This window comes from Sturnira hondurensis, unplaced genomic scaffold, assembly GCF_014824575.4.
Source record: "Sturnira hondurensis isolate 20B ecotype Veracruz unplaced genomic scaffold, ASM1482457v3 Scaffold0018728, whole genome shotgun sequence".
In the NCBI taxonomy this organism is placed as follows: domain Eukaryota; kingdom Metazoa; phylum Chordata; class Mammalia; order Chiroptera; family Phyllostomidae; genus Sturnira; species Sturnira hondurensis.
The window spans coordinates 15,914,285-15,934,248 of NW_028091359.1; the positions used below are offsets into that span (position 1 = coordinate 15,914,285).

At 49.0% G+C, this 19,964-nt stretch overlaps 1 long non-coding RNA gene across 1 annotated transcript; it reads left to right on the forward strand.

The window, feature by feature from the left end:
• The first annotated feature begins 3,706 nt into the window (after positions 1 to 3,706).
• LOC119003614 (uncharacterized) lies at positions 3,707 to 18,081 on the forward strand. Its single transcript, XR_005069995.1, has 4 exons — positions 3,707 to 3,716; positions 4,150 to 4,156; positions 15,552 to 15,643; positions 18,045 to 18,081. It is a non-coding gene; the product is annotated as an uncharacterized LOC119003614 (long non-coding RNA).
• The last annotated feature ends 1,883 nt before the right edge of the window (positions 18,082 to 19,964 follow it).

Sequence of the window (19,964 nt, forward strand, 5' to 3'; positions counted from 1 at the left end):
GTGGGACCCCCTCCTCTGAGCCTGGGAGGTACTGTCCCTGTATCATCTAACCATCTAACCCTCACAACACCACGAGTTAGGAACTGTCGTGGAGTTTCAGCTGAGGAAACTGAGGCATGGAGAGGTTAAGGGCCTCACCTAAGATGCCACAGCTGATGGGTCCAGGACTCAGACTCCGGAATCCCCTCATCAGAAGTCAGGGGATGTATAGAGCAGACATGTATTGAGCACCTACTTACTGTGTTCAGAAGACGGTGCTAAGAAGGGACACAGATAAAAAGGTAGTGCCCTCGCCCTCAGCCGTGAGCCAGTGAGTCATCCAGGAAGGGTCCGTCAGTCTGCCTGGCAGGCTTCGTGGAAGGGGTGGCCTTGGAGCTGACTTGAAGGGTGAGCAATGTGTCTGGTGCATATAGGCAGAAGGAGGACGTTCTACCCTGCAGGAACGCCGTAGGCCGAGGCTCTGGGAATACGTGGTGTGCTCCAAAGTCATGAGTATTTCAGCTGCTGTAAAATGGAACCTGGGTGTAGAATGAATCTGCAGAGGACCCTGTAGGTGCCAAGCCACTGAGTTTAAGCTTTAACAGGACAGCCCTGGGGAGGCATGGAAAATTCTCCAGCAGGGGAGGACCATAATCAGATTTAAGTTTTAACTATACAGGATGGACTGGGGCAGAACTGAACTAGAGGCAGGAGATCATGGAAAGATCTTTGCATATGAGGGAGAGAGAGGTGAGCGTTCAGGGTAATTCCCCAAATGTCTGCCTTTGGGACTGATGGGCTCATTCACCGAGGAGGTGACCCTATGGCTGGGGGTCAGAGGAGGGGTCACGCTCAGGAGGCATCCAGGTAAGGTCTGGGCAGAGGGACATCACCAGGAGGTGGAGCCTGGGAGATGGGGCTGGGAGGTGCTAAGACCCTGCCTGGAGCCAGCACCCACACCTTCCAGCACCCGTCTCCTTGTTGTTGAAGAAAGTGGGCTCCTGCTGCCGGCCTATTTGCTGTGAAGATGGGATAGATGAAGTGTGCGAAGCGCTCAGCACGAGGTGGATGCTTCAGGCCTGGTGGCTGTCCCCAGGCAGCCGGGCTGTGTGCCCTCCCCTCCCAGCACGCCAGGCCTGTTCCTGCCTGGAAGGGAAGCCACACGATAACCCCGATGCCTCCCTTCTCTCCAGCCCAGGTGGGCTCCAGCAGCGGGTCTTCTTCAGTGTTTGTATCACGTGGTGGCCCATGGTGCCCTCTGGATCCCAGTGTGGGTGCAGGCTTCCACCTCCCACCCCCATCCCACCCTTAAAAAAAAAAAAAGGGTCGCCCTGGCCCGGTAGCTCAGTTTGTTGGAGCGTCATCCCAGTATACAGAGTCATGGGTTTGATCCCCAGTCAGGTCACATGCAAGAAATGAGCAATGGATGCCTTGGCAAGTAGAACAACAAATCAATGTTTCTCTCTCACTCTCTGTCTCTGCCTCTCTCTCTCCAATCAATAAATTAAGAAAATTTAATTATCAATCATTTCAGTAAGTTTCTAGGCCAGGCAGCAGAGCAGCACCGGAGAGCATCCACACGAAGGCTCATCCATCTAACATCACCGAGTAGGACTGAGTGTCCACTATCTATCCCCTTGAGCCCGTGGCTGAGCCAACACGTCATGGGATTAGAGAGGGCTGGGAAGGGGGGGTTAAGAGGGCCTGGGTTCCTAATCTTACCTGATCCCTCCTGTGTTGGGTGGATTGGGCAAGCCTTCCATGGCAACGGGGAAGGAAGGCCTGCGTCATGGAGGATGGGGCCTGGGATTTGCCCTATTTCTTGAGCACCACAGCCATCCCTGTCTGCAGCCGGGCCCATTACGATGGCTGCAGCGAAGGGACTACGGAGCAGCTTCTCCACGTGGAAAGAACAGTAGGACTGAAATGGGTGAAAACCACCGAGAGATATGGCTGCCCAAAATAATCAACTCATCTTAGGTCGCATTATTAGAAGCAGAGCATCCAAATGCAAGGGAGGTGAAAGCCCCACACTGTTATGTGTTGGTCAGGTTCCTTGTGTACAGGGTCTGGTTCCAGGCACGCCAGGAGACCAGAGCAAAGCGACAGGACATCACTGAGTGCCTCCTAGGTGGCAGGGCCATGCAAGGTGCTTTACATACATTCTCTCATTTCCATACCAGGGAAATTGTGTGAGACGAGTATTACCCCCATTTATAGAAGGAGAAGCTTGGGGTCATCAGGTGAAGTAATCTGCTCAGGGTCATCCATTGGGCGAGAGAAGGAACAGCTTGGGCTTGAAGCTGCATCTGGCTGACTCAGTGCTTTTGCTCCAACACCTGGGCTCCTTGAGGTAAAGGGCCACTCCATGGAAAATATCATTTCCAAATTACTCTTCTCAGGAGATTCCTGGATATGAGAGAGTGGACTCATTGTTCTTTCCTGTTCAGCAGAGCAGCCTCTACCTCCCACTCCCTGCCACCTCTCTACAACAGGCCCTGGATGAGATGGATCCAAAGCCGACCGAGCCTGACACCCTGGGCTTCCCCTCCCCAGGCACAGAAAATATTGTTCAAAAATGAAACCAGGGGTCTGGTTCTGGCAGAGCCCTCCTCAGCCCTGGGTGGGCACAGAGCACAGAGCCACATTCCCTGTGACAAATGTTGTGGCCCTTGAAAGGAGGCCCGTCCCATGAAAAGGCATCTGAGAACTGAGGCAGGGTGGTGCAGTGGTTAGCGGCACAGGCCATTCTATTGCCCCAACCAATAGAATGTGGTGGAAATGACACTACCTGGCTTCTGGGGTTAGGTTATATTTATAGAGTGGCTCCCACTCTCTCCGGCAGAGAAGAGCTCTCCCCACCTAGTCTTGCCTAAGTTCAGATTTGTGAGCCAGATAAATATCATTGTTTGAAGCTACTAAGTTTTCATATAACTGTATGCAGCAATACATAACTAGAACATGGACTAGCCTATCCTGCCAGTCTCTGTTCAACTGTTTTTCCTTTCCCTGGTGCTGAAGCCATTCAAAGGCAGTTTATTGAATGTGTCACCCTGACATCCATGTCACTTGGAATGTTCCACTGTGTCCAAGACTTCTCGTCTCTATTCTAAAGCCCAGAAAGAGAAGGGGTACAGGAGTCTGTCTCCACCGTCGTGGTCTGTGCCATTGATCCTTCTTCGCCGTGTCGTCTCACAAGACTTTCAGGATCCAGAGGTTCCTGGTGAAGAAACAACAACTGAATTGGCCCCATTTCCCAATTGATTCAGATGAAAACTGGTAATAAAACCAGGAACATTGGAGAAGAACCCAACTGGGTTTAAGAGGAACGGCACATAAGACATGGCTTCGTATTTACGTTCCATCCAGGTTGTCTGACACTTGAAATCGCTAAAAACTGCACTAGTGTCTGGACAGTTGGGCATTTTAATTGGGAAATTATTGAAAAACTATTTTTCTCTGTTGACTTTTTTCTGCAGTAGTAGGTTGGTTCATTAATAAATATGAGGCCATGTAGACCAAAACAATAAAAAAGAAGAGAAGAGAAAGAGAGAAGAAAGAGAAAAATTTGTAGACAAGGGACTCTTCCTTTCTTCCCTGGAGTCCTGTGGTTTATGCCTGGGGAGGTTATGTATTCTCTGATGAGGTCTTGTGCTTAACTGTTTGGCTTTGTTTAATTCTCTCATCTCAGTTTCCACATGCCACTTGCCCAGGAATTTCCTAACTTCTACTATCCTGTCTCACTCCCCTCTCAGAGACTTCCACCCCTAAAATCCTTTAGGGGTGATGAGAGAGTTGATTCTCTCATCAATAACTGCTTCCTGCTGATAAGGGCCATAGTCCCTGCCCACGTAGGGGATGGAAGTCTCTCCCTGCCTGATATAAGAGAGACAAGGGAATGGGATTTGAGAACAGAAAGTCTGTTAGATTTTTCCAAAGCAGGGATGGGCTGGAATCCCCCCAAGCATCCTCATTTTGATATGTAATTGTATCCAATTCCACCATCTAGTCCTGACAACAAGTTCATTCAGCCAAATCATTGAGTCTCATTTCAGGAGGTGGCGATGCCAGTGGGCATCTAAAATGAAGCTTGTAGTGTCTAAACAAGTAACCAGGTAAACAAGGTCATAGTATACACTCTCCAAAGACAGAAAGAACACAAAGGTTAAGGAGCACAGTAAATCATAAACCAGGTTCTGAGTCTGTAAGTGTCAGATGAGAAGCCTTCCAAGTGTAAGACTTCTGCTGAAATGAAAGTAAGCGGTGACAATCTAATAGGCCCTCTTTATCTGTGGTTTAAATGTCTAGTGATATCGTCAGATGCTCAGGTAAATTATGTATGGTTCACACTGTCTCACTAGTTCTCAATAATTCCAAGTCAAAGGATGAGTGAAAAATGAAAAGTAGTTTAAAAGGGTACTATAAAAATTCAGGATCCAATTCAGTTTGTAGGTGAAAAATAAAACTTTAACCTGAGTCCAATGTCCACAGTTGGGCATACCAATTTCCAGAAGAATACAATTTCTCTCCCCGAAATTACCGTCATTTTAAAAAATATTTTATTTATTTATTTTTAGAGGGGAAGGGAAGGAGAGAAATATCAATGTATGGTTGCCTCCCATGAGTCCCCTGCTCTGGGAATTGGCCTGCAACCCAGGCATGTGCCCTGACTGGGAATCAAACCGCGATCGTGTGGTTTGCAGGCCCGCGCTCAATCCACTGAGCTACACCAGCCAGGCTACCCTCATTTTTTATCAAAGAGACTGCATTAAGTCAGGTTTTATTTTGGCCCGGTTAGTCACGTAAATACAACATATATAGTAATTGATCATATAAGCTTTCTGAAATCTGCCTCACTGTAATGTTACAAGGACATTTCAGATTGAATTTTAATTTGTCCCTCAGGGCAAAGAAGCCAAGCCACACAGTTGCCTTCATGCTTTGCCTGCAATACCTACAGTTTTGGGATTTTTCTCAGATTCTTGAGGTCTCTCAAATGTGTTGAGGTTCTTTCCTTGACATCTCTCAGGAAAGCAACCTTTATCCCTTACCCAGAAAGACTGCCATGAACTTTCTGAATACACAAGGTACCAGGCCATTTCTCCAAAGGGCTTTCATTGGCTTCAAATATCAACCTTAACTCCTTCAGCCTTTCTGGTGACATCCAGAGCCCAGGCATATCTCTTTTGATCATGACATTCCAGGCAAAGACTTGGTTAATAAAACATAATTGGAAACTGTCTTTGTATATCCTGTTATGAAGAAATCAGATTTCTATTGAATTTATACAAATAAACATATTGCCATGGAAGTAATGCTACTCTGTCATTAAGAGTTTCCAAATTCCAGAATAATCAGGTAGGGAGAAAAATAGAAATGCCTCAGTATTTCTTATGAAAGTATAATTTACCAGACTGCTTTAAGAAAGAAATTAGTTTTCTTATATGTCTAAAAAACAAAGGATTAACAATTAGCAATATTTTTCCTTTTTTTACTTTTTATTATTTTTATTTTATTTTATTTTATTTATTTATCTTTAGAGGGGAAGGGAAGGAGAGAGGGAGAGAAATATCAATGTATGGTTGCCTCTGCCAAGGACACACAATGTATCGTGTGTCCCCTGCCAGGAACTGGCCTGCAACCTAGGCATGTACCCTAACTGGGAATCGAACCGTGATCCTCTGGTTCACAGGCCCATGCTCAATCCACTGAGCTACACCAGCCAGGGCTTAATTAGCAATATTTTTCAATAATAAGTTATAGAAGCTACAGTTATCTTCAGTTTATAATGTCTCATAATTAATTTTGGTTTATCCTGATTATTTGCCAGTATGTCTATAAACCCAATTATTCATAGGGTTCTGCAAATCTTCATTTACTTCAAAGAGATGACCTATTCTGAAAGCTGTAATTTAGAGTATGTCAGAGTCATTTCCATAAACTTTTCCAAAGATGTAATATATTTTTGCAAATGCATTAGAGTAAAACAATGGCTATCTCCAAATTACCAAAAAAACCCCAAAACCCTTAAAATGACAGTTACAAATTTGATTATAATGCAATTGATAAAGCACTTTGCTTTCCTGCAACATTTTAAGTTAATAACTAAATGTAAATTACAAGTGAAAGTATATCAGAACTTCGTGGAATCTTAGAGATTTTGATATAATCTCTAACAGGGGTGTCCAAACTTTTGGCACCTCTGTGCCACACTGGAAGAAGAGTTGTCTTGGACCACACATTAAATGTTTGCAACACGGAATCACAAAAATATCTCATGATGTTTCAAGTAAATTTATGATTTTGTGTTGGGCCACATTCACAGCCATCCTGGGCTGCATGCAGCCTGCCGGCCACAGGTTGGACACACCTCCTAGAACATCTACTTCAATAATAAAAATATGTGTATACGAATAGAACATATTATTTCTTTATTTGACAGAGCTTTCCATGGGCTTTAAGCATATCAACTAGGCTTAATGAGTTCAATTTTTTTCTCTTACTAAGGAGAAAGAACAAACCCCTGAGGCATTGCAGGGACCCATTGGAATGACACAATGCCAATTTTAGGTAAAAAAAAAAGTCTCTTAAAATGTAAACCCTGGGGAGGTTGCCAAATATACTTGACCGAAAGATTGCATATCACAATACCTCACGCTCTTCCTTCCCAACCTAGGCCTGGTCTAAGTGCCCTTGTTACCCGAGTCAGGTAAGTGCCCTTGTTTCCTGAGTTAGGTAAGTGCCCTGTTACCTGAGTCAGGTAAGTGCCCTGTTACCTTAGATAGCTCCCACAAAGAGGGGTGGTGAAGAGAAGGGAGGGCTATGCTGCCATCAGCAGGGTGGTGGCCAGAGAGCACACCATCTACCCCCACAAGCGCACCCATGGAGTGGGCTTCAAGAAGCAGGCCCCTCAGGCACTCAAAGGGATCCCGAGATGTGTCATGAAGGAGATGGGAACTCCAGCTGTGCATGTTGACACCAGGCTTAACAAAGCCAACTGGGCCAAAAGAAGAAGGGATGCCCCACAGCACAGCGGGCACAGTTGTCCAGAAAACAAGTGAGGATGAAGATGCACCAAATGGGCTCTGTGCATTGGTAACCTACAGACCTGCCACCACTTTCAAACAGCTACAAAGGTAGTGTGGATGAGAACTAACTGCCGATTGTCAATAAAGTCATAAAACTGCCTTTGAGGTTTGGTTTCCCATTTCCAGTAACAATGTAACGTGTTTGTATATCTTAAAGTAGTTCCCAATTAAAGGGCCATTTGGGAATGATATTTAAACAAGATCATTTAAATCTTTATAATCTTGAAAAAAGATTGTATGCCATTATGAAATAATATTAAATTATTTATTTACCTGAAGTGACAATAAAGTCATCAAACAACTACGGGCTAGTAAAACTTTAGTTCTTACAGTGAAGAATATGGGGTCTTTGCCCTGGTTGCCGTGGTCAAACCGAAAGTTAGCCAGTTTGATTCCCAGTCAGGGCACATGCCTGGGTTGCAGGCCAGGTCCGCTCACATGCCTCTCGCATGCTCACACGGGGGGCATGGGGGAGAGGCAACCTATCAATGTATCTAACCCACACCATCTTTCTCTCTCTCTCTCTTTCTCCCTCCCTTCTTCTCTCTACAAATAAATAAATAAAATCTTTTAAAAAAGAATATGGGTGTTTGAGTAATCAAGTACATGATTAACATGATATAACACATTATTTTTTAAAAAATATAGAATCTCTGCTTTCTAGGCACATATAAGAAAAACCTTTTTCTCCTTTACCAGACTGAAAAAGAGCCAAATTCTGAGTTAGCTTACTTTTGATACTTAGATTCACTTCTCTAATTAAATTGACTATTCAGTTACCTGTTTACTTACCTCTCAAGGTCCCCCTTCACAGACCTTCTTCACTTTTTCTGCAGCAAGTGGTTTTATGCCTTGTACCTTCCATTCCCAAACCATACAATTTCTTTCCACTACACTAGAATTCTTAATTATTAGAAGCCTTGATATTTAGTGACAACTAAATGTAAGTAATTACCATTCTTCATACTGATACTTATATGAACATATTGATAATGTCTACTGCAAAGTTTCATTGACAAACACAACCACATTTTCAAGACATACTTCAAATAAAGAACAAGCTATATCCATTAGCATAACTAAATGCATTTTCTAGCTTTTCTATAATTAAAAGCCAAAGTAGGCAAACCCAGATCAATTAATATTTCAGTATCCTGTTATTCCAAAATATATAGATATTTAATTGTTTAGCCCAGCAAAACTCAAAAGTTCCAAGTCATCAAAGACTTTGGAAAATTTTATTTTATTTTATTTTATTAAAATATATTTTCTTGATTATACCATTACAGTTGTTCCATTCCCCCCCTTCATTCCCCTCCACCCTGCACACCCCTCCCCCACCATTCGCCCCTTTAGTTTATGACCACGTGTCTCAAGTTCTTTAGATTCTATATTTCCCCTATTATTCTTTCCCTCCCCCTATCTATTTTTTTACCTACCATCTATGCTACTTATTTTCTGTATCTTCTCCCCACTTCTCCTCCTCCCACTCCCCTGTTGCTAACCCTCCATGTGTTCTTCGTTTCTATGGTTCTGCTCTGATCTAGCTGTCCTCTTGATTTGCTTTTGTTTTAGGTGTGGTTGTTAATAACTGTGAGTTTGCTGTCCTTTCACTGTTCATATTTTTTATCTTCTTTTTCTTAGATAAGTCCTTTGAACATTTCATATAATAAGGGCTTGGTGATGATGAACTCCTTGAACTTGATCTTATCTGAGAAGCACTTTATCTGTCCTTCCATTCTAAATGAAAGCTTTGGTGGATAAAGCAATCTTGGCTGTAGTCTTTAGATTTCATGACTTGAAATACTTCTTTCCAGCCCCTTCTTTCCTGTAAGGTCTCTTTTGAGAAATCCGCTGATAGTCTGATGGGAACTCCTTTGTAGGTGACTGTCCCCTTATCTCTTGCTGCTTCTAGGATTCTCTCCTTCATTTGAATCTTGGCTAATGTAATTATGATGTGCCTTGGTGTGTTCCTTCTTGGGTCCAACTTCTTCTGAGCTTCCTGGATTTCCTGGAAGTCTATTTCCTTTACCAGACTGGGGAAGTTCTCCTTCATTATTTGTTCAAATAAGTTTTCCACTCGTGGCTGTTTCTTTTCCCCTTCTGGTACCCCTATAATTCGGATGTTGGAACGTTTAAAGATGTCCCAGAGGTTCCTAAGCCTCTCCTCATTTTTTGAATTCTTCTTTCTTCATCCTTTCCTGTTTGGTTATTTCTTTCTTCCTTCTGGTCCACTCCATTGATTTGAGACCTAGTTTCCTTTCCATCACTATTGGTTTCCTGTGCATCTCCCTTCATTTCAATTAGTTTAGCCTTCATATGTTCCTCTAATTTGTGACTAAAATCAACCAGTTCTGTGAGCATCCTGATCACCAGTATTTTGAACTGTGCATCTGAGAGGTTCGCTATTTCTTTTTCGCTTAGAGATATCGGCTCTGGGGCTTTGAGTTCTTCTTGAGCCATATTTTGGAATGTTCACGCCTGTTACGTATGAGGAGCGGAACCCTAGGTGTTCACCAGGGTGGGGCAACTCAGTCGCTGGGTTGTGACACTGTATGTGGGGGCGGGGTCAAATGGGGGCAATGGCAGTCCCCTCTGCTGCTTCCCGCCACCAGGGCCCACACGGTCCATCCGTGGGCGAATGTGTGACCGCAGTCAAGCCACTGCCTTGCGCCCTCACTGGGTTCGCTGCTGGGGCCTGCGCGGTCCGTCTCACTGGTCACTCCTCTGCTGGTTTATCTGCAAGCGAATGTATGACTGCAGTCAGCCTGCCCCACACCCTCACTGGGTCTGCCCGACGCTACCCCGGCTGCCTGCTTCCTGCCCAACCCTGCTCCACTGCTGGTTCCTCCCCTCTTACCGGTCCCAGTTGAACTGTTCGTTGTTGTTGGACTTCTGTATAGTTCAATTTTCTGTTCTTTGGCTGCATCTTTGTTTACTAAACCTTTTTTGTATTCGAACTTGGTTGTGGGAGAAGGCACAGTGTTTCCACCTATGCCTCCATCTTGGCGGAAGTTGAAAAATTTTATATATATATATATATATATATATATATATATATATATATATATAATTATAATTATTGTCAAAAAGTTTTATCAAAATTCTTTATTTTAGTTACATCTACTTGTTAGTTTTAACAACTTTATGAGATTTTAAGGTCAATTATTACCCAAGCAATTTTAGTGACATATTAAATAAACTTATTCCTGCAAACCCAGGAAAAACATATACTTATGTTAATAACTTTAAAAGATATTAAACTTAAACCAGGTTTAATATCAAATAATTTTCCAGACCACATGATCAAAAAGACATTTGATGCAGTTCTTCTCTTTGTCCCTGACGACTTCAAAGAGGCTGGAGGAGAGGCAGGGGACCAGTCAGGCCCGTTTCTGCCCCACCTCGGGGAGGCAGATGCCCCTCCTGCCTCTGACGACCAGCAGAGTCTGAGGAGTGGCATTAACTGCCCCATTTGTCCCCGGACTTCCGGCTCCCAGGCCGCCAGGAGGATTTAGGATGTTTAAAAACTTATCTCTTCATTATTTTTCTTTCTGAGTTTTACAGTCTGGGAGGGACGTGAGATCTTCTCATTTTTTAAACCATCAATTTAAATTCTGTCTGAGGAGAATCCTTATGATGTAACAACATGAAAACTTGCGCATAGCAATCTTCTGTCGACCAGACCTTTGGCAAAACAATTCTAGCTAATCATTGGCTTATAGCTGTGAGTCGACCAGTCAGCTAAAATGCGACCTCATGGACTCCTGATGGGATAGAGACCAAGCTTCTCCTTTTCAAAACGGAAGCAAAAACGAAATACAAAGTTCAAACAAATGAGTCCTCCTCTAAAAGGGGGAACTGGGACCAGCCTTAGAAACTCACCTCACACTGCCTCTCATTCAGACAGACAAGAGGAACACAGGAGAACTCTCAACAGAAAGTGACCTCCTCCCATGGAGGAACAGAAAACAAGACCAACAGACAACAGCAAAGGAAAAAAATACATAAAATCCGTACACCAAAGCCAGAAGAGTGCTCCAGCAAAATTCTACCCTGGGGAACTGGGATTTTCTTGCCACTGAGCCATGCCTATGACCCCGAGTGGCAGGGCGGGGGTCCTGGAGAGGCCGGGGGTCCTGCTGTGCACATGGGAAGTTACCCAGTTTGGAAGCTTGGAGTCTGTCAACCCCCAGAAAAACCACTTTACCAGATATTTGTTACAGAAAAAGCCCAAATTTGGTTCCTAAATCACCAGGTGGCCAAAGGCCATAAACCAGATGGACTTTCTGAGCACAAACCAGTTTCTTACTGAAAATTGAGGTGACAGGGGGCCCTGAGAGTCAGAAAAGGAGTGTCCTCGAGTGAAACCCCCAACAGCTGCTGGAGTCTCCAAATCTGCATGGCAGGACCCCCCAGCCCAGGTGGCCAAAGGGACTCCCCGCCAAATACTCCGACTTACCAGACAGTCCCGAAGTCTGTCCCACCAAAGTTGCAGGAATTGAAACCGGAGGGCAACTGAGTCCAGGGCTCATGCTGCCAGTCACCCCTCAACCAAAAAGTAAGAGGCAGGGAAGGGTTGTAAGTACACCTTTAGTAATATCAGAGGCCAGTGGTCTAAGAAGGTTGGGAGTTAAAACCCTAACATCCACTTTACCTGAGCCTTCAGAAGCAAGTTTATGTAGGGGAAACTTACGAATTTGAGAGGGGGCAGTTCCCAGGAGGAGCACAGCAGGAGGGGAAGGAGAGAGCACTGGGGGGGAACGTCTCTACTCTTCTGTCCCTGAGTTTTGTGCTCACCCCTCTTCTCCCCCAGAACCCTTCCCTTCTCTTTGCCTGGACCCATGGCTCCTGGCTCCTGGCTCCTTCCCACCGAATAACTGCCAAATTCCTTTGATTTCTCTTTCTTTGTTAAGGCCTCCAGAGTACAGAGGACTGAATGGCTGGTGTGAGAGGCAGCCATAACCCCAGAGGTGGGGGGCAGATGCCTTCCAAAACGGCCAGATTCTGTTGGTGAGCACTGAGTTTCTGCGCATCGGGCACAGGTGGTGCTGCCAGGCTGAGCGACTGCCTCTCTTGGAAAGAACCTTGGGGTTTCTGAGGACACCACACTTGGGTGGCTGGAGGTGGAGGGAGTTTCCCAAAGGGAACACAGAAGGGCAAAAATGCTGGGCAGGGGGCAGGCAATCAGGATCCGTGCTTTGGACAAATGCTGACTGAGCTCCCAGCGGGTGCCTGTCCTTCCTCGAGCTCAGGGGAAGGAGCACACAGGTCATCACAAGGACAGTGATGTTTGTGGCAATGAAAGGGGAACTAACAGGGCATCTGGGGAGCATGAGAGCCCAGCGTGGCTCACTTCCTCTGGAGGTGGCCTCCCTGGGTTCAGCCATCTACTGGCTAGCAAACAGGTGACCACAGCCAAGCTACTTTTACCTCTCTGGGCCTCAGTTTCCACACCTGTAGAATAGGGAGAATCCTAGAGCCATGTCTAGATTCGGGGTGAGAATTCAGTGAGGTGCATTCCAGGGTGCTTTAAGTGTGCCTGGCACACTGTGGGTGATTTCACGGGTTTAGTCTGATGAGGGGAGTGGGGGCAGCAGGGAAGACTCCTGAGGGGTCTGCTCCCTGTGGGGTGAGCACCCAAGCAGGGGCAGCTCAGGGGGGGCTGCAGAGGGGCCCTCTGGGGAGGGAGGGAGGAGTAGGGCCACCCCTGAAGAGTGGGATGCACAGGGCTGGTTCGCACCTTTGTGCCAGGTGTGAGGGCCCTGTGTGCAGGTGAATTGGTTAGACCCTCTGAGCTTTATGATCCCCACGGCATTCATGGGAAAACTGAGGCTCTGAGACACTGAGGCCACTTGCCACATGTGCCTGGATGGTAAGTGGCAGAGAAGGGAGGTGCCTGTATTTACCTCCAGAGGGAGGTGCCCACAGAGAGAGCAGTAATGGGGGAAGGGGGGCAAGTGGCAGCCCCGGGCCCAGCAGGCCTGTGAGGTGACCCTTCCTGATCCTGACCCCATAGTGTCCATAGAAACCTCTCCCAGCCTTGGCCAAGAATTTCCTGAGGGCCGGAGAGAGAGACTGACAGAGCCCTTCTGGGTGGGGCAAGAGATAGGCGGGTGGGCAGCAGCAGAGTGCTGGGAGCAGAGTCTATAGTGGCGGTTGCTGCCTGGGCTTCACGTTGCAGCCCACCTCAGCAGGGCCCCTGGCATGGCCTGCATCCCCCCACAGTCACCGGCCCCTGGGCCGTCCTTGAGGAAGGGCTGATGGTTGGGCTGGAGAAAGCTGAGCCAGGTCTGCTTGGTGCATCCAGGGGGCTTCAGGGTCAGAATGTATGACCTCAGGCTCCTTTCCTGTAAGATGGAGGATCCCAGGGCTCCTCCCAGGCCCTGACATATTCTTATCCTGGTGGCTGGTTTTTACTTTTAAATGCCTGGACTCACAGTTTTTCAAATCTGAAGGAAAATCCACCATGAGCAGTTAAAACAGGGCCTTGTAGTCCAGACGGAAATGAGGATGGGTGTCGCCCCCACAGGGGCTTGGAGCACCAGTCCACCCGACATGGTCTCCCCTTCTGGTGTCCCCCTGACTCCCAGCAGTCAGGAGTGACCTTCCTCTTCCTCCAAAATGTGCTGGGAGGTCACATGAACTGGCTGTTCTGCTGAAGAGCTGAACACCATGAGGGCCTCTCTGGGGACCTCACCGCCCCCATTCCTGCCCCCCAGCAGCCCATCTGGCCCAGCCTCCGCAGGGGCTAGGAGGGAAGCTGGGGGCACAAGCGGGACAGGACTGGTGTTTGGTCCAGGGAAGCACTCGGCGAGCCTGGAGCCAGGGTGTCTGTGTCTCCTCGTGAGCAGCAGCTGCGCGGGTCACACTAAAACTACGGCTGCTGGTGCGCAAATCCCACTGCATCTCTGACCAGCTGCATGGCCTTGGGCTGTCCCCAAACCCTCCTGTGCCTCAGTGTCCTCATCTGTGGCGGTGGCGCTGATAATGGCCAGGGCTGTTGCAAACGTAACCAGAAAACAGACGGGGAGATTGGCCACGAGAAGAGCCTCCAGCCCTTGGGCCGCAGCGCCCTTTGGCTGAAAGCCTCGCACTGACCCCTGTGGTGAGCCTCTTTGCCTGCTGTGACTGGGTGCTCGCTGGGGTCACTGGGCCTCCAGAAACAGGCTGCCTACCCCTGGCCTGTAGGGCCTGGCCCTCTCTCCTGAATTTCCAGGTGGGAACAGGAGGAGAGTCTCAGGCTCCCAGCCTGGTGAGGACCTGAGAGAATTTCTGAGCTAGCACAGGGATTAACCCATCCGAAATGAATTAAGTCATCCTAGTGAGAGCTGAGAGGACACTGCCCCCTTAGATGAGAGACATGATATCTGCTTTGTCATAGTCTCTACCATCCCCTATTGTCCCTGACCCAGTCGTCTCATCCATACACATCACCTGCCTGGCTCCTAGAAGCCTTTTGTTTATGAAGAGAATTGGCTTAGAGGAGAACTGGGAGAAGACATTGACAACTAGAAAAATGTGAAAATTGACCAGGAGCTGGGAGTTCTCTCCCAGGGCAATGCCACCTTGGAGTTTCAGGTCTTCTGGAGGTCAGCCTTAACAGTCCAGCAGCAGCCAGAGTGGGGATTTGGCCCAGAGAGACCGGGGGAGGGTGCAGTAGAGGCACCTGGGATGTGCCCTTCTCTTCCCCAGACTTTTCTCACTGAGTCATCCATCCAACACAGGGGGTGGGATGGATCCCTGTTTCACAGACGAGCTCACTGAGGCAAAGACAGGGCAAATCAGCTTCCCAAGGCCCCTCGGGCAACAAGCAGCAGAGAGAGGATCCAAACCAGGACTGTGTCTGGCTGTAAAGTGAGGAGCCCCTCACCATAGCCTGTGTTGCTTCCCAGTGGCCTGGGAGAGACAATGGGACAAACTCTGTGCCCACGGGGCCTGGGAGGTGTGGAGACACCCCATCAGGGCTCCGGAGGGTGTTCAGGGCCTGGGGGAGGCAATGGGGAGCCCAGGAGCAGGAGGAGGAGGCTGCTCCTGGCTGTAGACAGCACCCAGGAAGAGGTGCTACCCGAGGTGGCTGGGAGGGCATAGGCCATGGCCCCCACCGCTCTCTGATCCCAGGTAGCTGAAGGGTTATCCTGTGGGGTAGGCTGGTGGCCTCTTTGGTCCCTTGGGTTCCTGAGTCTTCAACCAGGGCTCTAGGTGCCTGAGGTCCAGCAGCCCCTCTCTCTGGCCTGGTTCCTTCCCCTCTTGGGGTCAAGTACATGCTGCTTCCTCCTATGGGAGGTCAGCTCCAGGTCACAGGAACTGAGCCTGGAGGTCTCCATACCAGTCTCAGAGTGTGTGGTCAACTACCTGGGTTGGGGCCATTTCCTCAGTTCCCAGCTGCTCCCTGACACACCAGGCCAGCCACTAGCAAGTGCCAGGGGGGAGGGTGGTCAGAAGGAGGCCGACCTACTGACACCCTGCCTCTTCTCCCTAAAGACTGTCCCCTTCACTGTGTCCATCCAAGGGGGCCTCCAGGAGGGACTTCAGATCACTCTCAATGGGATTGTGCACCAGTCTGGTGCAACCAGGTACCTGGAACTGCCTCATTGTGTCCCTCAGCCAGCCATGCTGCCTGTCAGCTGGGGTCAGGACCCCCCCACACACTTCAAGCTACCTATGCCTGGCTCAGGGGATGTTGGGTAAGCAGGGCCCAGCCAAAGCCCACACTGCTCGGTACCCCTGCTCTCTGCCCATAGCATCAGGATGTCATTATCATAGATGCCACATAGACACAGGAAGCAGGAGCTCACAGTCTCAGGCAGCCAGACGCTGATTATTGTGGTCTCAGACTGCACTGTGCACTCGAAGACCCAGAGATGCAAAAATGACACTTCCTTTGTTACCCACAACTGCCCCCATTTACTGGAAGTCATTTGGCTTAAATGGAAATATTTAATTCTGCTATTAAATGTAGTCTGGTCACTTTCTGTTTCAAGTTCTTTCCTGAATATTGCAAGGTCCATTCAAAATACAAACACCTTCTTGGCTCTGGTTTCCACCCAAGAGGGCACTTTGGGAACAGGGCAGAGTTTGTGGCTGCTGGGCGCTGGGACCCTCCTGCAGCCCGGGGGCCTCTGCAGAGGTCCAGGTGGGGGCAGGTGTGGGCTCTTCCTGATCTGGGTGGGGTCTGTGTAGGTGGCACGGGGGAGCCCTTCTGGACATAATCCTCTCTGGGAAACCCCTGTGTGTCAATCCCAGATATCATTTTTCCCCAGTGGTCCTTCCATCGTCTTTCTTGGGGCCTGGATCCCCTCACCGCTCCCCCCGCCCCCAGGCCCAGCCCTACCTCATCTCAGTGTGCAGATTCTAGAGGACCTTCTCTTCTGTTGCCGTCCGTGCCAGGTTTCTGTAGCCACACCTGCCCTGGCAGGAGTCAGAGAGCCTTGAGTAACCCCAGGGGACTCCAAGGAGAGTGAGGCACCTGGATTCCCCAACCCTGCAGCAGGGAAACTGGGACCTCACCTCTGAGCCTCTGTCTCCTTCTCTTTCCTTCTCCCTCTGCCTTCCCCACCCACCGAGGGGAGCGCTTTCTGCTCCCACCCTACTGTTCCTGCATCTTCCCACGGGCTCTTGGGCACTCTCTCCTCCCCAGGACAAAGCACCACAGGGATGGAGCTGGAGGACCACAGAAGGACAGACACGTGCAGAGATATTTCAGAAACAACCCCCTCCATTCAAAGAGGAACGTGGACTTCTGGTTTCTGGTTCCATAGTCACCGAAAGTCCCCCTTCCTCGCAGCGTTCCCAGAGTGGGGGCGCTGATTGGGCTTCGGGCCAGGGCAGTTCCCAGCGGGCTCTGCTGGCTGAGGGCCACAGAGTGACCTGGTGTTGAGGACAGCACCCAGAATCTCCCTCCTCCATGGAGAAATCAAATGGGCTCTGCAGGAAATGAATAGAATGTCTGTCCAGGGACACCTCTGGGCTTGGGACCGTTCCTGGCCCTGTGACAGCTGCAGGAGACACAAAAATGGGGGGGAGGGCCTTGCGAGTTCTGCGCATTGGCTGGGGGCACCGACGGCGATCCCGCGGTGGAGAACCTTGGATTGGAACTGGGGTCAGGACACGGGTCTGGGCAGAGGCCGCACAGACACTCATTGCGCCCCTTTTGTGAGCCAGGCTCCTTGGAAGATGATTTTGTTTCAGTTCCTCACCCTGGAACCATGTGACCCAGAGGAAGTGTTGATGGTGAGGGCTTCCTCCCAGGGACAGAGAGAGGAACAAAAACTCATTTGCACAGGGGCTTTGAGAACACCGGCTCATTCATCATTCCCACAGGGGGAGACGCTCTCCCTTCCCTGGGTGCTGTGACTTGAAGGTCCGGTGGTTTGGGATCACCACCAAGGACAAACACTGCAGAGCGGGGTCCCAGATCCAGGCCTGTGGGCTGAGGAGGCAGCGCTCCACGCCCCACATGTGGACACAGGCCCCACCCCCAGGAGGAAGTCCTCGTGCCTAGAAAGCTAACCTTCAGTCTGTGCCTTCCCCAGTCAGTCGCCATCTCTGCGGGCTATTCCATCAACCCCCTCCCTCGTTCTATGCATTAGTTCTCTTCCCTCCTGCACGCTCACAGGTGGGCCACCCTCTACCACGTGCCCACTTTCCACCCAAGCCTCTTGCTTCTAGGCATATTCCCCATCGGCACCTCCGATACAAATTTGTCATCAGTGTCATGCTTCCTCTGGATAGTGTCAACATTCTCTACTTATTTTTAGAAAGTCACACTGGAAAGGACATAATGCAGTAAGGACACAAAAACACACTCAGTGCAAATTAGGTAAACAAGCAGGAAGGCAAGAGAGGCATCCTGGGAGCAAAGCTGCCTCACGGGGTGCACCAGGGTTCCCACACGCACGCAGGTCAGGGCCAGAGGCCTTCTTGCTCCTTCCATGGGACGTAACCCAGAACACTCTCTCATTTCCCTGGGCCCAGGTCTGCTGTGAACTTTCAGACCGGCTTCAGAGACCAACACATTGCCCTCCACTGAAACCCTCAGTCTGAAGATGGCAGGTATGTGGTCTGTGTTAGAATGTACTGGAACATGGCGGACCTAAGCCGCTGCCTATGCTAGAAGAAAGAAGGTGTGAGTCACGGGCTGAAGAGTTGAGCACAAGATTCCCCAGATCTGAAGTGACGACGAGGCATAGCCACGGGCATTCTGTAGGAAAGCGGCGGAATCCTCGCTGCCTCTTCCTTCTCCGTGGAGCTTCTCCCAGAAACAAGGCCCATACATCTCCTGGACTTTCTGTCACAGAATCAGCTATCGCTGACCGGAGGACATTGTCTTACAAACACCTGTACGCAGCACACCTGGGAAGATTCTCCCCTTCCCCTCTGGTTCAGATTGTTGCCAGAGGAAGCAGGATTCTTCTGTGGTATTAAGGGACACACACACAGAAGCTCTGAGGTACAGTGGCAAGATTTCTTGGCATGGAAACAAAGAAAGGGCTTAGGTATTGCGTGTGCCCGACCCCGTGGCTCAGCTCCTCGCTTCCGAAAGAAGTTCAGGCACTGGGCCTGCAGGCCCACACTTGTCCCCACGCAAGCCCAGGAGTGGGGCCAGGACCCACGGCTGCCCTGCCGTTGTCCTGGCATCTGTTCTCATCCTCCGTCCGACCCGCAGTGCGCTTGGGCCACAGAGTTGCTGGAGAGAAGGGGAGAGAGAACGCCTCGGGCCTTTGCTGAGCTTCGATTGTATTTCCTTGGGTTTTGTAAGGTAAATTTTCTTTCAAACTACCCAGTCCCTTTCCTAGACCTTCCGGGGTTTCTGCTCCTATCCTATCTGGTCTTTTCCCCAGATTTTCCCAGGCTAACTCCTTCCCTCTAGGGTGACCATTTTGGCTCCTGCTGCACAGGCCTCAAAGTGGGGCTTTCTTATCTGGCTTCTCCTGAGGCGGCCTCAGCAGAGTAATTTTCCCCTCCCGGTGTATCCCCGCCCTGCCCCGCCTCCTTAATCCGGAGTGTTGGTTGTTCCCTGGGGTGATTGGAAAACTGGTTTTTCCAGCCTACTCTTCCAGTGACTGTGAAGCTGCCCTTCCTAGCTAATCTGGTTTAGTTAGCTCTCTGGCTCCCTTCCCTTTCATTAATATCTAATTAGCTGCCCACTGTAACATTATGGCTGGTCAAATAATTAAAATGACATAAGGCAGACTGAGAGGAGAAAACTAAGAATCTGTTCTCAAAACAGCACACAGTGGTGTTACATGTGTGAGGTTCATGTGCCCGATACTTCCAAAGAAAAACCAATATTCAATCGATCGGAGCTTCGGAGTGAGGAAAGATTTATTGATCGAGAAGCCCTAGCTCAAGAAGACGGGAGAACTGATTCTCAAATGCATCTTATAGAGCTCAAAATTCAGGCCTCTGATATGTCAGGGAAGGGAGGATGGGTGAGGCAAGATGTTAGCAAGGGCCATCAACAGCTAGTCCCCTAAAATGGAAAAGGCGAAGCTTCTGAATTCCTTTATTCTTGATTGACTCCAGCTGATCTGAGTTGGGTCCTCCAGTCCCCTGTAGATCTTTGCTAAACGGTCACTGTTTCGAGCATGTTTCCTGTTTCTTCTGGAAGAACATCCACTGCTCTGGCAAAAACTCAAGCCTCAGGCAGAATTCCTCTAGTTAATTGTCATCTGTGTAGCCAACCTGAAGGTCAGCTGAGATTTGGAAACCTTTGTCACAGGTGGGCACAGGTAACCAGACTCTTGGTGATCGTAGAGAAGTAAAGTGAACACACAGAGTGTATAGCAGAGAGAGAGAGAGAAAGAGAGCAGATTTATTAAGCAATAGCACACTCCACAGAACATGGGAGCGGCCAATTCTGAGCAGAGATCGACCTTGGGCAGCCTGGAGGGA